General features: G+C 42.7%; 1 protein-coding gene across 3 annotated transcripts in view; it reads right to left on the reverse strand.

Annotated features, from left to right (window-relative positions):
• LOC306966923 (uncharacterized protein) overlaps positions 1 to 16,997 on the reverse strand; it is a 153,329-nt gene that overhangs the window by 28,216 nt on the left and 108,116 nt on the right. The window contains exon 7 of one of the 3 annotated variants that reach the window (XR_013793136.1): positions 994 to 1,075. The exons of the other annotated variants lie outside the window; for them this stretch is intronic. The gene's annotated coding sequence lies outside the window, so the exon portion shown is untranslated. Of the gene's footprint in view, positions 1 to 993; positions 1,076 to 16,997 lie in introns of those variants that run through there. 3 annotated transcript variants of the gene reach the window in all.

Raw genomic sequence — 16,997 nt, forward strand, 5'->3', positions numbered from 1 at the left:
AATACACTGTGCGATACTTGTCCTGTGCATTTCACTCAAAGCAGTTGGCAGTGCCTGGATGTTGAGCCAGAATCACCTCGCTGAAAGATGGATGAACCTGTTGTGAATGTTTTGAGGTGAAGGGGGAAACCAGAGCACCCAGAGGAAACCCAGCGGAATTCAGAATAATTACATTCTGCTCTTGGCCGGACAATACATTTATGTTTTGGCTCGCTCAGGTTAGAAAGCTCCAGCAGAAATGACTTCAAAGTCCCATGAAAATAAATGTATTAAGTCCCTGTTATTTTCGCCCAAATGAATTCCTTGAGTTTTCCAGTGTGAAGAGTCTCTGACTGTTTACAAGTACTGACGCTTATATTTGCACACATACACGCACAGAGAGACAGCCTCCGCCACTCGGCTGCACCGCTCCCCACCCACACGCATATACAGTAAATGACCTCAGCGCTCTACAGTCTACCAAGTACGGATCCTAATCAGACGCCAGCAGTATTGTGTCTGTCAAGCCCGGCCAAGGTTACTTAACCTCCCAGTCTTAATTTCCTTTCCATTTTAGCTCCTTCCTCCATATCAAACATCAGCACATCTATGAAGGCAAAGGGAGGAAAAAAGAGAGTGGAGCAGGGAGGAAAATGAAGATTGCTATGGTTGGGTGAAGCTCAGAGATGAGAGCACAGAGATGATTCACACGGTGGCAAAATGAACCGAACCAGGCTGAACTGTGCCTGGCTATTTTTATACGTCTACCACGGTGGACTACAGGAGGAGGACAATGTGAACCAGAGCAAATCATTTCTATATCATGAAGGCATTGGGAAATAAGGTTTTCCAGAAAAGCGGATTCAAGCAAGTGTGGAAGCTACATTATCTGGAAGTTTGGGACTTTCTCATTAGAGTTTGAAATTCTTTGAGCGCTTTTTCATGTCGCTGAAATGTCAGGCAACTACATCAAAATCCCTACTTTACTATATAATCATCTGGTTGTCTTACCCGATGCTGGAATGTTGTGTTTTTGATCTCAAACTTGGTCAATTTTGGTTCAAATGATTTTTCTTCCCCATTCTCTTTCAGCTCCCTGTGGGGAAAAAAAAGGACACAGAGGGGAACATTTTTAACAATTTTGGGAGTGTACCCAATACCTTTGGACAATGAACAATAAAAACTAAACTCATTCAAATATTTTACCCGTGAAAATGCAAAAAAGTCATACACATAAACAATCTCCCTCTGCAAATGTAACACTTTCAACTGGGGTAGGTAGTTGGTGGTTGAGTTGTGGTTAGGCCTGTCACGATAACAAATTTGAGGTTCGATATATTGAGGCAAGAAAGTATCGCGATAACGTTGACTCTAACGATACTAGACACTGTCAACTCTCCGGCATAAAAATGACGGTAAACCTAAAATACCACACATGCTGCAATAAACATGAAATATAATGTAACTCTATTTGCTTCAGTTAGAAATGAAAGTTTTGCAAAGAAAAATAGGGGGGAAATGCTAATAAATGTATCCATGATAAAAATCGAGCCCAAGAATATATTGTTTATCTGTTATTTATTGAACGTTAGGTCGATATAGTAATTATCGTGGCAGCCCTAGTTGTGGCCCTTGTGGTTAAAACTCCCCCCAGTAATAACGACTTCAAAAACTTCTGACCAAGTGTCATACATTTTTTTGCCAGTTATTGTGAGCCATACAACACTCGTAACAGTGAGAGTTGCACGCCAACTGCCAAACAGTTACAAAACAAACCAAATGAACAAAGTCTGGCAGAAGTCACACAGACAGGAAGATGAGCAGCCACTTTGCATTCGTACTGGTGTGCCGTTATAATTAGCCGCCACATATTAAACAAACATATGGTTAACATCAAGTGACAATATAGATTAAAAGACCTATAGAGAAGCGGGGCTGGTACAGCGATTTGGATCAGTACCGCGCTGCATTGTTCCCCAGGTTTCAAAACCAATCAGTGACATCTGAGGGCTGTATGTGCCAAACAGATGGACAAGCGGCTGATCAGTGCACAACCTCCAAAAGACAAAGACAAAGAAAACAGAGCCGAGAGAAGAGCCACAGTGACAGTGGCGCTGGTGAGGAGTATTAGCTAAATGATTTAAATAAGCACATGTAGCCTCCACCGCCTCATTCCCACTCAGTAAACACTCTCGCTGTCCCTGTTCATCACAAGCAGCACATCTGGTGTGACAATGGCACATCGCGGGGAGAGCGGCGAGCTGCAAAAAGACTGACAGCCCGGCGCTGTTTACGGCGCGTTACCACGGCAACACGTCCATCAATCACACCTCGCCGCGATGGCCTGACCCACGCTTTCTGCCACAGCCGCGAAGATGAAGCCTTTTCAATTTACATGCTGACACACTCCGCTCCTGCGCTGCTATTTCACAAGTACGCACACAAACACACTCGCGGCGCATAAACCTGAGAGGCGCGTCCACAGACACATGAACGTAAACACATTTGCATCAAGGGGAAGGGGGGGCTCTACTTAAGGAACCACCGTTTTACCATTTTCAGTAAAAAAAAGAAGAAGCTACACACAACATATGAGGCGCACTTGTGGCCATACACTGTTATGTAAACTAAAAGATGAGAACAAACATTTAAAACGGTTTCTTTGAATCCGCACAATACAGTTCATACAATCTCTAGAAGTTTTGCTTAACCGTTTAATCTAGTGCACAGCACACCTAAATATAAACAATCACAGCATCTTTGAAAAATCACCAAACATGTCTCTGATCACATGTTTAAAGACATTTAGTGAACGCTCAAGCTTTAGAGTGGTATTGTCTAAAGCAAGAGACAAAATACCCAATTCCAAGTACTCAATATACCATTATAGCAGTTTATACAAAAACCCTCTGAATTTACCTTACATGTTAACATACTCTGCTCCTGCTGTGCCATTTCAAAAGTGCGCACACAAACACACAGCTGAGACTCATCCAAGACACGTGAATGCAACATTTGCATCAAGAGCAGGGGGGTCTCCCTTCAAGGATCCATGTTTTAATGTTTTCTTCAAATGGCAAAAGCTACATGTTACACATCACACAGTATGATGCATTTTAATCTGCCGCTTTGTCAAGGTGACACCAAACCTGGAAACAATTCTCATGAAATAGTCGAACTAGCCCGTTTGGAAAGGATGTTGATGTAGTTTTGACAAATGAAAAGAGTTAGAAATAGCAAGGCAAACCTAGAAGGTCCTGGGTTCAATCCCCGGATGGCTGCCCATTGCTCCTACAGGTTGCCCCAGCAGCATTGAGGACAGGCCAAATGCAGAGAATGAATTTCCCTATGAGAATCAATAAAGTATACAATAACTTAAACTGTATGTATCTCATTGACATTAGGACATCTGCATAGTCACTCAGAATATAGCTACCGTTTTCCTTCACCAAATACCACAATACTACAACTAAAAACACAATTTTAGCAACTCTGCAGCCACCTCAGTCCTGACACCCATACATGAAGTGGCTAAGCTACCACTCCTTTTAAGTGAACTATTTTAGTACGCACTTTCTGTATTGACTGGCAGTGTCCAAAACAGGACAACAGCCGACAATCAAAGTGTACAACTCAGAGCATGACATTCACAGCCTCGCAGTAATAGTGGTCTAAACATGGTTCTTATGTGGGAGGCAGAAGCTGCAGTAGTAAGTGCTAATAGCTCCGGCGTGAGGAGGCAACAAGTCATTGAGGAAGATGATGTTGTCCTCTGACACAATCACTTCCCGCTCTGTCCTGGCCGCAGTGGAGGGCTGCTGTTTGTGCTGCCTGTAATTGCTGGGAGGATTGATTCTGGACAATGTGCCATCTCACAGGCTGTAATCAAGCTTCATTATTCATTCTTTAGCCGCACTGGTGCAGGGTGCTGGAGACACAATGGCCGGCCCTTGAGCGGCGGTGCTGCCTGGTGACTGTATGACCACTATAGTACTCAGTGTCCTCCTCAGCCCATCTTCCCCCGGCTTCAGCGGCTCTTAACAACTCCTTTTGAATCTCTCGTCTCGTCCTCTTCGCCGGCTCTTCCTGCTATTCAGCGTTCGTTCCCTCCTTAACTTGTCCTCCACGCGCCGCCGCCATCAAACCTGAATTTCTTGCATCAGAATCTCTTGATGTCGAAATCACGGTCCTCACGAGTGGCTTTGATTTTGTCTCAAAGCTTTAATTTTCTGGCCCTTTTCACTTTCCTGTAGATAAGGATTAACCACAACATTTTACTCTTGCCGTCCTGTGAGACTACAACAAGCCGTCCCATATCCAAAAGGTTATTTTCCTGTTTCTTTGTTTTATTTAAACTAAAAAACTAAACCAAAAGGCATACAAACAGCAAAAAGCTTTTAGCATTCAGTTAAATGTTAATCTGATTCAACACAGATTTTGCATGCAATTGTTTGGTATAAATGTCTACGAACAGAACATGTACCACAGCAGAGATTTACTGCGAACAATATTTTGTCCCAGCCCAACTAAAATGTCTGTTGCCCTTACATTTTTGGCTTTGTCTAATTTGGACTTGGTTTAACAGTTATTCCTCCAGACAGCTATGATTCTTCAAGTGGAGTTTCCTTAAGGGAGTGTGCCAGCAGATTAAAATACTACAGCCTGTTTTGATTTCAGGGATGATTCCTGTTACAGTAATGCTGGATGATAACAGGGATCTCCAATTCAAGGGGGAAAAAAAAACATAATGAAGTAGTTCTCATTTCCAAAGTCAAGATCAGACAAACAGCGGTGACAACCTTCATCCTATGTGGCCCCCTCCTCTTTGTCAAAGCCCAGAGGGGGTGACAGAGAGCTAATTTCTGCCGTTATTACCATACAGACCTTATGCCGTTAATCTGCAATAAGTGAAATTCATTATCCTGATGACGGGGTCTCTCTCGGAGCAGCGCAGGGAGAGAGAGAGAGAGGCAGGGGAGAGGAGAAGCTGATCAATAACTCAATCTGCAGCGCGGCAAGGGGCCCCGTCTCCTCTGTCCCAGTCTGTCAGTGAGAGGAGCACACCGTCCTCATCCCAGCAGCAGCACGCCCTGCGATCAATGGACACAATCTAATCAGCCGCTATCACCACCAATGACTTTTAGCATGTAGGGCTCGGCGTAATGGCATTAGGCAGGCGGCTGCGAGGGGGGTCGAGACGGGCCGTGCAAGTTCAAGGTCACTCGGCGGAACTATGATGTGTCGCACGAAAAATAAGGAGACGTGTGTTCAATTTATCAATGGCAACTGTGTGCATGCATTACATAATACAGTAAAGGTTTGGATTAGGTACGACTCCATTTTTGACAATTAATAATAAGTGAATGTGACAAAATATCGATTTCCCGATATATATTGCGATACTTTGCGGGACAATACGATACTGTTCATTCCGATCTTGATACTTTTGATGACATCATGCATATTATTGAGTGATGTGATGCGATGAAGAGGCCAATAATGATCAGGAATTCAGTAGCGCTGTCAATAGAGGGCAGCACTACAGTTTTAAGCACTTGGACCAAGCACTCACACATTACTTTTAATGATAGATTATTGCAGTATCGGCATATTGTGAGATAATCGCTATCTTGAGCCATGTATCGCATATCGTATCGGATCGTGAGGTACCCAGAGGTTCCCACCCCTAATATCCAAGGCATCTTTATTTTGAGGACAGGGGAAAGTTGATTGGAAAAGCAACTTCAGTGACACATGTACCTCATATGGTATGGTATGTGTCAATTATATACAAAGCAAAAATAGATAGAGATAAATTACTCATAAATGCCATGAGTTCTATATTTTTAAGTACAAGTACATTTAGATAGATGTGATTTTCCATTTCAACTGTCCCCTGCCTGATATGAATTCTTCAATCAATCAGGATCTTCTCAATAACATCAGTAGCAGACTTACACCACAAGGAAAGACAGGACAGGATCACAATGCCATAAATCGCACAGCAATATGTTCGTAAACAAACAAACTAAAGGCAATAACAGTCAGCTGTGAATGTGTTCGCCATCTTCCTTGTCTCTGCCTGTATTTGTCACCGCATGAGATGACTGTTCAGATATTCCTTCGCATAGTCTTTTCCACTGCACTGTCACTAACAATACATGTAGATTCAATTTTCTGATTTGCCTACATGTGAAATACAAGGCCCATAAAAGCGGGAGCAGTAACAATAGATCACAGGGATGTTTTTTTTATATTATGGGAAAACGGATACACTGACTTCTCATAAAACTCAAACTGTTGGTGACCAGGCCATGGCACGGTGCTCCCTTTAAGTGATTAAATGCCCCCGCCCCACCTCCGCCTCGTACCCCCTCAGAGAGACCAGTGCACCCATTAAATCCTATAGCCTCCACAGATCGATTGGGTCAGCCAAGCTCTGTGGCCATAAACTCACGCCGACATATATCTGATAGAGAAAGCCGCGGGAAACGGGCTTACCTACGATAGTACATGATGGAAACGACAGATTTTATGTTCCCTGCTATGTCAATGAAGCAACTAGAGCCCCGGCTGAGCTGCTTTTCAAGAAGACCCGAGCTTATTCTGTGTGTGTGGGGGCACACAAACATAATAAATGTGGATAGAGACACAAGTATGTTTCAAGTGATGAGCACACACTTTTGTTTACAGCACAGTGATAACATTATAATCGTGGCAATACCATGACAAGGGATAATGGGGATAATGCATTTTTAAGCCCATACCATTACTAAGAAAATTTGAGCCGTGTTTCCTCATAAATCAAAGTCATCACTGGTTAGGTTTAGAATAAGAGTTAAAAACGATCAAATAGATAAAATAAGGTGTGTGCCCTGTTTTAATTTCATTGTCTTACTCCACTTTTAGCTATTGGGCTATTTCCAACTTATTACGGTAAAGCAAAGAACTACCATGCAAGGTGTGAGGAACAATACTCCAAATCAAGCAGTTCAATGATCAAATTATGCAAAAACGGACATAAGTACCTCTACTACTACACTGCCATAATGAGTCTGACAATGGGACAAAATGTATTGCCATTAGTATCACTACGATTGGGATTGTGCCAGAAACAAAACGAAGCTCATTCCCAAGCCAGTCCTGCGCAATGGACAATATAACGTTTTAATGCCAGTAAAGAAGTGCAGAAGGGGATTCATATCAGATGTAAAATTCACATGGAAGTCATTAATCGATCCTAATCTGTGAATCCATGTTTACAATTAAGTATTGTCAGCATGAAACCGGCCTAAATGTGGTGCATATCGAGCAATTAGTCAGGAATCAGTCATCCAATTTCAGACTTGTTCTCTCTCCACCTCCTGCGTGGTCGGAGAGGAGGCTGAGCCAAGTCGACGACTGAGTGACAGCCGATCTTCTGTCCACGCAGCACGAAGCATGTTAAGCCCCGACCCCCCGCCTCCACACATATCCACCCTTACACGGACCGCGCGTTTTCTCCATCACCGCTCCACGCCGAATGCCCTCGCTAACTCGCTCTCCCTGCTCTCTCCTTTTTATCTATTAGGGCCAGGCCACTCCTCCCCACCTCTCCATGGGGCCCTCTTTGTAACAGTGGAGGAAGCCTTTTCACTTTTTGTTCCGCGGGCTGTCCCGGGTCCTTTCTCTGTTGATATTCACACCATCTGGCAGCGGACCGCGGAGGAGGAAGGTGCGAGCGAACTCCATCAACATCCATGGGGTCGACATGTTGTTTTGTCCTTCAAGCACATTTCGAACATGCGTGCACACATTTCTAATGCACTTTTGGGATAATATACATATGGTTTAAAACTGTTTATGCTTTGTGTAACTGGAACTTTGTGATCTGTAAATCTGGTAAGAAAAAAAAAACTTTATGAACAAGGTCCATCCCAGGAAGCTATCCAACCCCTAAGCTGCCCCATGTTTGCATGAAAATATCTCCAGGGTCAACGTGCTGTTTTGTCCCTGTGCACGCCACTCAAAACCATATTTACCATCCATATGCCTTCACCAAAACAGATTTTTTCTTTTAAAGTAATCACCTGCTAAACAGAGGCCACGCTATAGTTGTGTCCCTTGTTTGCAGTGGTCCGTCCCGCTAAGTCGCCCCCATGAGAAGTGGCTATAAAGAATCACTCAAGCCGCACTAAGCAGCTGCCTGTGAGTTAGGTCATTTTCCCAGGAGCCTCGGAGTGGGCATTGGCAGGACCTCAAAAAGAAGGGACACCATCTGTTCGCCGCCTCAAAAGGTTGGTGACACCTTCTGTGGTACCAACAACTTCTAATTAAGCAGCCAGGAATGCAGTCCACTCGCATGATCGGTGTGCGTTCGCGTCCTCTTCTTCCCAGTGACAACACGGCAGACCCGGGATCGCCGCTCCAACACATCTGGCAATGCACTAATGAACGACAACAAAGATGGAATATTTTTGCGTCCCTTTGTCGCGCTTAATTAAATGTTTATCACTGGCGTTAAACACCGCATTAGCCCTATGGTCAATCCCAGAGTGCTCGGCTTGTGTTATATCGTAATGCGCTAATTTCATTAACATTAGGATATAAATGAAATAAGAGACTTTAACCATTCTTCTGATTTTCATCGCTCTCACAGCCAAATCTGCTGTTCAGAAATGCTACTAATTAGGCTTATTAAGTAATTAAGAAGAGGTCTTAATTATATCTGTGCCACTGGGACTAAGGCGGCGGTAACCATGAAATGTGCCGCACTACTCGGCTTTGTTGCTGTGAATGTTGCACACTTTAAGCCACGGATGTGAAGGAAACAAGAAAATCACGAGACGAGTGTGTTTTCAAATGAGGCAAATATCAGCCCCGACTTAAAATTGCAGAGAGGGACACTTAAAGGCCCTCATCCAAATGTCAGATGAATTAACATGCGGCGAGTTAAAAGTTTAATGAAATTTATTGCAGGGGAGGGAAATGAGAGGTTTTGGCACGGAGCGCATGGGTGTTTGGTCTCACGAGAGCGGGCAGCGCAGTCGCCACAGCCATCAGTCAAAACAGCAGCCACCTGCCCCATCGCAATACAAGGAGAAAGCAACGATCTATACCCCGCGACCTCACTCCGGCTTATTTTGATTTGTAGCCCGAGTGTTATTCAAGCCCCGATTCAAAAGAGGTATAAAATTCGGCAGAGAGCTTTTGTTGGACGCACACCAAGGTACAGTCCTTTTTAGATTGCTCTGTCCTTGTGGGATATGAGCGGCAGAGAGAGAGGGAGGGAGCAGTGTTACAGGCGCAGGGTGGAGCGTAATTACTTAAAAATATTACTCATGTTGAGGTAAGAGTCTGACTGGATGTTGTGTCCTGATTGTAGCTGTGATATAAGGATTTTGATCAACATTAATACCACCACCATAGGCATTCTCTACATAATTATTATATAAGTTTGAATATGCGATTGACCTAAAATGAAAGACATACATAAAGGCTAAATGTGATTGCTCTATAATGCTACTTCAAACTTATCTCTATAACTCTGGTCAATTTTGATAATTTAATTATTTGGGAATGCTGTGTTTCTCTCTCTTTCTCTCTCTCTCTCTCTCTCTGTCTCTCTCTGGACAAGGTAAACAAGCAGCCTGTATTTGCCTTTTCAGAGGTATTTCTTTCTGAAAGTACAATTATATAATTTCTTCTCTAGAGAAATAGCATTTTCTGAGGACATGACATTTTATACACTTGGAGACCTGAGTCTTTGTTGTTGCAAGATGCAATCTTTTAGAGAGTTTCGTTAGTATGCATTTAAAAAAACTGAATCATATGAGAGTTGGAATTTCTTTTTTGGGTGAGTTCTGGCCAGATCCTTCAAGTACAAAAAAAAAACACTTTTTATAACTGAATGTGAGTTATAACTGTAATATTCAAAATAAATTTTATTTCTTCTATGAATGACATAAGCACATAATAAAATCTGTTGAATATTCTACAAAAAAGCGATGAAAGTACAAACTCAAACGCCTGTTTTCTAAGATTCTCCTGAGTGACGGAGTGAATAGTGAGCCGGGTTTCAGATGGAACACATGTAGGTATTCTTGTTGCCATTGCCATTGTTTTGACTTATCCACATTTACCCTGGCATTTGGGATGTTTTCACTCCGGCTCATGACGCCAGCAACTCTCTGTCAGCTAATTTTGGCATCTAAATAATCTCTGGAAGAAAAGCCAAGTTGAAGAGGATGAGCATGCAAAACTTTATTTTCATTTTAATTTTTTCACCCTCCAATTTCACTATCCCCCCAAGCAAAATATCAAAATTGCTACTTGTACATGAATTATGCATGAGTAGAGGTTTAGAGGAGCGTCCCCCCACCCAGCCTTCTTGTAGCGCAGTAGGGAGGAATAAAGCAGTGTGCGCGCGTGTTTATGCGCTTGGGACCGGGGTGAACAGGCGCCCCTCTGTTCGCCTGCTGCACCCCCCTGCCGGGAGACACGGCACCCCCTGCAGGAGGTGCAGCGCTCTGCTTCCCCCGGTCCCTCAGGGCAGTCTCTGTATGTCACGCTCACAAACACAAACACACTCCTGGCACATCGAGCCCAGTTCATCTGCTGACCCATCAATCAAACGCACACACTGATCTGAGATGAAACTTCGAGCTGGAAAACATCCAAACAAATGTAGTTTCTTCTTCTGGTTTGGAAGTCACAGAAAATGCAACAATCTGCTTACAGCATGTCTAAACTTATGATCACAGATATTTAAGTTTAGTGAAAGAAGAGGCAAGAAGTGAAAGGAGTTGTGTGTGATATTTCCAAGAACGCGTTCGTCAATCAAATTGATTTCAGCAATACAGCAAAGTTTTAACAGACAGCTTTCTAAATCAGGAACAGAACAGAAAACACAAAACTGGCTTAAGACAATTGTCTGCACACAAATGCTAAGTATGTCTGTGTCTGAGAATGGATACCAGGAGAGTTCAAATTGCCATGAAAAAAGAGAAGCCATGGCAATGCTATTCTTCAAAAAAATCTCACGTTAAAGGACTAGGACTAGAATCTATTACCAGGGCCGGGCCTAGCCAATTTGGCACCCTAGGCAAGATTGAACTTCCAAATCTTTTTAGACACATGTGCACTTTGGATATGGAAAAGGCAGGTTTTATTTTATTATGATTATCGTTGTTGTATTATATTTTGATTATATTCATAAAATAAATAAAAATCAGCACATGTGCGATCTGAAAACGTGCACAACAGTTATATAAGAGGAGGGGCCTCTACTTCTGAAGTACAATTACGAAGTTTCACCGCGATGTTACACGGAGGGGGTGTTTGAAAGCTTGACATTTCTAGTTTCCAACACAAAAGACCACACGCCTCTTTCACTTTCTGTTCCAAAGTTTTAAAATTGTCGTGTTGTAGATGGGAGCTTGGGTTTCAAAAATGAAAGCGCATTTCGGCGCTCCCTCTAGCAGATGGCGCCCTAGGTGGCTGCCTGGGTTGCCTATGCCCAGGGCCGCCCCTGTCTATTACAACTTAGGTTTAGTTATTTCTAAAAGCAGGAAAGAATCAGCATTATTTAGATTATTATTTTTGTTAGAAAATGTAATGTCATCCCCATTTAGTACAATTATTGAGACACATTTTCAAACTGGGTAAAAGGAAAAGTTAAGGCAACAATGAAAGAACATGTTTCTTTCATATTGATATTGATAAGCTACTTTTACAAATACAGCTTTCATTTATAAGCCACATAATCAGAGTTATAAGCTCAGGAAGTTAGATACCAAGGATCTAATGTTGGTGCGTGCGTGTAACCAGGTGGAACCGATCAGTTTACCAGAGTAAATGAGTGTGTGATAATTAGTGGCATTACCTATCTATCCCGTTAAATAACCAATAATGGCTTTGGGTCAAAGATCAGCCGAATGAAGCCCATACATGCACTTAATATCTCCATCTTTCCTCTCATTAAGAATCCTGATCATGCCCGGGCCGGGACACAAACACAAGCATTTCCTACTTCTTCTCAATTATCCAGCGATTACTCCACACAAGATCCACACCGCCTTTTACTCAAATCAACAGGAATCATAAATCATTGGCCGGTTCATCTAATATTAAGTGATAGCGGGATGAGCTATATCTTTAATTACCACCACGCACACGCACAAACACCAATCCTGTGGCCTTAAACACATGGATGTAGAGTCAGAGTAATTGGCTCAGCGGTGAAAAAAAAGAAAAGAGGGAAGTCCGGATAATTAATTAATCTATGTGGCTGGGGCCGAGACATAAGGCCAGTTTTACAGGCGCACCAGGGAGCGGAGAGGGGGAGAGAAATACACTGTGAGAGCTATGGTTGTGAAAAATAGGCATCTTTAGCATTAATTAAAAAAAAGTATGTGCGCAAAAGCTTTAATACATCATGTGAGATCATTATTAGAGGAAGAAGACTCTCATCGCGAGAACTTCTGTGTAATTTTACTGAGGTATGAAAATCCAAACTATTAAACATAAGCAGTAACCAACTGACCTTAAAGTAATGGTAACAGCATTCTCACTACTACTGCGATCCCAACTACGACTATCGTCTAGTTTTAACCTCTTAACCCCTACCTGCACCCAGCACATTTTTCCCAGTTCGGCTTTACCCAAATCTAAAACGACAAAAAAGCGACAAAAAACGTGCTGGAAAAGCAACAAAAAAGTTACAAAAAATGAAGCAAAAACACAACAAAAAAAGATGAAAAAGCAACAAAAAAAAGCGACAAACAGTGACAAAAACGAGAAAAAACAGCACAAAAAAGCAGTGAAATAAAGCAATGAATAAGTGACACCAAAACGTGCCAGAAATACAACAAAAATGCGACTAAAACGCATGACAATGTGATAACAAAGTTATGATCACTTTTGTAGGCCTTAGCTTTCAAATGAGGCATTAGATTTGGGTAATACCGAACTGGAATAAATAGGCTGGGTTCAGGCGCGGGGGAAAGAGGTTGATTGAACTGAAGTGACTAGAACTGAGAACTAACACAAACACTACGAGCAGGTTTGAAGTTGGGCTGCAAAAACAGGTGACGTCATATCTGTATTGTAGTGAACATCAAAACTTATCGCACAATCACTGAGAATCTTCCATCTGACTGAGCTTTGCAGTTTTTTTTTGTAAATGCTGCCTGAAACAACAACAGCATAGTAACTTTTAAAAAAAATGTCAAAAGTTCAGCTTCAGTAAGGAGTTTTCAAATTAAGTTACATTTTAGTCTCACTTTAGTCCAAAAGAGTTTTATATTTTTGAAAGAGAGGATTAACCAGAGGTGCTCACTGGATTTTCGGCGTAAAAAGTACCAGGTGCTTCACAGGAAATACAGGCAGAACAGCAGATAAATGTAGGAAATGAACTACATGTATCTGTTCTACTTTACTGATATAGTAAACTCCTTTTCATTCATGACATTTATTTTATGTATTATATTTATACTGTTTTCCCTTTTCTTCCTTTTAACCAAATGAAATAAAAATGAAATTTATATTAAGATTTGTGTTTACATTTAATAGATCCTTCTGTGTTGAAATGGTTGCGTAAAATATTCCAATAATCTATTCAAGATACTTGAAAAATTGCCCTTGGCTTTAGTGTTTAGTGAAAAGTATTTTTGAATCGTCGCATTAAGTCTTGAAAGCAATGTTAAAATAACCCCATTCACAGAGTTTTACACATAAGGGCAGAAAAGGTTGCAAACATCATCCGTGAGAAATACTGTAGCACGGACTTTACTGGCATTGGCTGTGAACCCCTGGCAGAGAGAAGTAGAGTTTCCTGAGTTGGAGTGTGTCTGCCGGTCTGTGAGGTGGCGAAGGAACAGCCTTGTCTTTTTTGCCATAAGCCGGTGTTAGTTGTTGTCAGATCTAACAACAGTGTGGAGAGAGCGCACACACCTGAGGAGGAGAGAAGTGGCAGGTACATCAAGTCTATGGTAATGGAACAGCAGATGGGACTGGCAGGCACACGCCGCACCTTCAGCTTTGACACTCACATAGTTTTGTATGTGCACACACAGATTTTCATGCATTACAAATAGACTCCCACAAACACCCAGGAACAAGCTGCCTTTACCTCAGGGTGCAGAGATATCACATCTGAAAATAAACATGCACGTAAAACAAACGCAACTTTGACTTTCTGTCGATGTGTTGAAAAGTGCGGGTCAGGTAAGTGCTGAGAGCTAAACTCCCTCAGAGAGTTGGAGCGTGTTTTTGACCTGTCTCTCCAGGCCCTGCATGAGCGACGGCGTGGCTAGTGGCCCTGGTAATCTCTGAGATAAATCATCTTTAGTCTGACTCCAGCAGCCTGACAGACAGACAGGCCTAAGTACCTGGGAGGGAAGCAAAGGCACACTTTAAAACCTCCACTGAAGAGGAGTGTATAGCTCTGAAGAACGTAGTAGTGCCCTGAGATCCCCGCTGTCCCCCACGAGTCTCTGGCTGCCATTTTGGCTCCGTCTCAAGGCACTATTGGGTCCTATCTCATGTCATCGTCCTGGCTGTTGTTCAATTCTTACACTGGCTCCTGTTCAGCTCAGCTCTGGCGCTGGTTCAAACTCCACAGTGGCGTTGTTTTGTGGGCTCCATTGTGGCACTGCAGCAGCGATGCCCCCCTCCTCTTCTCCCCTCTTTCAGTTGGAGCACCCCAGGTAGCTGGCCTCCTGCCCGGCCCAGAGATCAGTGGGAGATCCAGGCTCAGGCCTTTTGTTTGGGGTGGCATTTTGCCTTTGTTTTCCCATCTCGCCTGTAATCTAAACACCCCAAACATCTCATGCTTGACAAATCGGCCCTGAGACGAGGGAGCAGCGGAAGACAAACGGCTGGAAGCGGATCAACCCCAGGCAGGACTGATGGTGTCCGACTGGGCCTGACCTCCCAAAGGTTAAAGACACGTTCACTTACAAAGCAATCAATTACCCAGACTGTGTGGGCGCTTTTAACCAACCTCCCCTACTGCCAGCACACAGCGGTGTTATTGATGAGGGTCCCAGTCTGCAACACGCTCAACATGGAGTGTGCATTACATTTCACAAATGAAATAAATCTCAGTTTCCTTGTGCTGTACCTGTACTTCTCCCTGCTCTATAAGGCACCTCTTCTCCTCTCTGCAGGTTGTTGTAGCAGGTTTATTCTGGTAGTCGGCTCCGTGGGCCCCGGCAGGCCCCTCAGCTGTTCCGCTGGGTTTGTAATTACCATTTCATTAAGAATGACAGTTTCGGGGGTTGAAGCACCATTTCATCCGGGTCTCGTGGGGAAGACGCTTGCCAAATTTCCAGTGTGAGTGGCAATTATCTCTCTTCCTGTCTGCAATTCACCATTTTGTACTTAGTGGCATGACAACAGCGAGGAACATTTTGCTGGAGTAATAATAGGTCTGGGATATTTACACTGTAGCCCACTCAAGCTTAGCTGTGCGAGCCGACTGATACGAGCATCAGAGGAGAAAGAAACAAACTCTGTGTTCATACTGCGCCACAAGAGGCTTTACAATATGCCTTTGCTAAAGCTGTGAAACTGATTCGGAGTAGGGCTGAGAGTCTCACAGTAGCTCTCAACAAAACAATTCACAACGATGGCTTATCACACAATCACAAAACAAAGATTATGTGATTCGAAAATGTACCTTCGGCACCAACAAGCGCATGACAATAATCCAAAATGACAACATTTATAAGTGTGACCACCACTCAAAATAATTACACTATGAACTCTGAGTTCTATATAGTTGTGTCAGTTGGGCTGAGCGGTTAGTGCCCTTGTCTCACAGCAAGAAGGTCCCGGGTTAGATTCCGGGGCCGCGTGGGCCTTTCTGTATGGAGTTTGCAGGTTTCTCTCTCCGTGTCTGGATGGGTTTCCACCGGTTTCCCCATCAACCCCAAACATGCACAATAGGTTAATCCTCCAGCCGGGTCATTATGACCGTCAGCCTGGCTCCACATCTGGAAATGGGTCTCAGCGGCATCGAAGAATGGGTCAAATGCAGAGGACAATAAATTGCACCTTGACCTCAACACAAAGACAACTGAACGCATTTAAATCTGTAGTTTTCACTTTTAACTGAATTGTATAATGAAAATTGCATATATTTTATTGATTTGCTCTCTCTATTAAGTGTAATACTTCAAACATCCATCTTATGTAAAGCATTTTAAATAAATTTGCACAGAGGGTTAAACAAAAGTACCATTTTCATCCAACAATGAATGTTGCTTTGTTGACATGAAGAGCTAACTTGATGGCGAACGCTTCGGCTCCAAACAACTCATTTTTTAATCACATGGACTCCAAAACAAGCACTTAAAGTAAAAAAGAGTTAGACTGTGACCATTTAAACGTAACTTATCTCCTTTTAGATGTGAATTTAGCGCTGACACTCATACGCTTTTGTTGCTGTGATGTGACATCATCCAAATTACCACTATATAAACACATTACACTAGAAAGCATTAATTGCGTTGCACTGGTTCTTAATATTTCAGAAACTGCATGTATTATTCACCTTATTCTTTACATCTGTGACCTCTGTGTGACACGATTTGTTCAAAAAAGCCAGCTCTGACCATTAAGGCTCTTTTACCGTGCAAACTCCTGTTGTCAATATCCAGTGACTATGTGATGCATGTTTACAGCTTACGCAGAGTTAACACTGGTCGTTGTAACATTTCACTGTTTTAGAGCGACTCCACAGTGAGTAAAGTATTAAGAGGAACATGTTTATTTGTTAGCCTGCCTTCAGCATCTCTGTTCTGACACACTTGTTTGCTATAATCTTAAAACTCCTCATCAATAATCCACCATCTCTTCCACTGAAAGATTTTCTAACCACCAGGCAACATCACGCAACCTTTGTTTTGTTTACATGATTTTCCCTAGAAGCCATTTGCCTGAATACATGCTACAGAGAAATCTCTTGATGGCTAGACTCAGCAGGTGGAATGATTATAGCAACCACTAACTCTTATAATGTACATATGCGAATG

The sequence above is a fragment of the Gobius niger genome (assembly GCF_951799975.1).
Source record: "Gobius niger genome assembly, chromosome: 8".
NCBI lineage: Eukaryota > Metazoa > Chordata > Actinopteri > Gobiiformes > Gobiidae > Gobius > Gobius niger.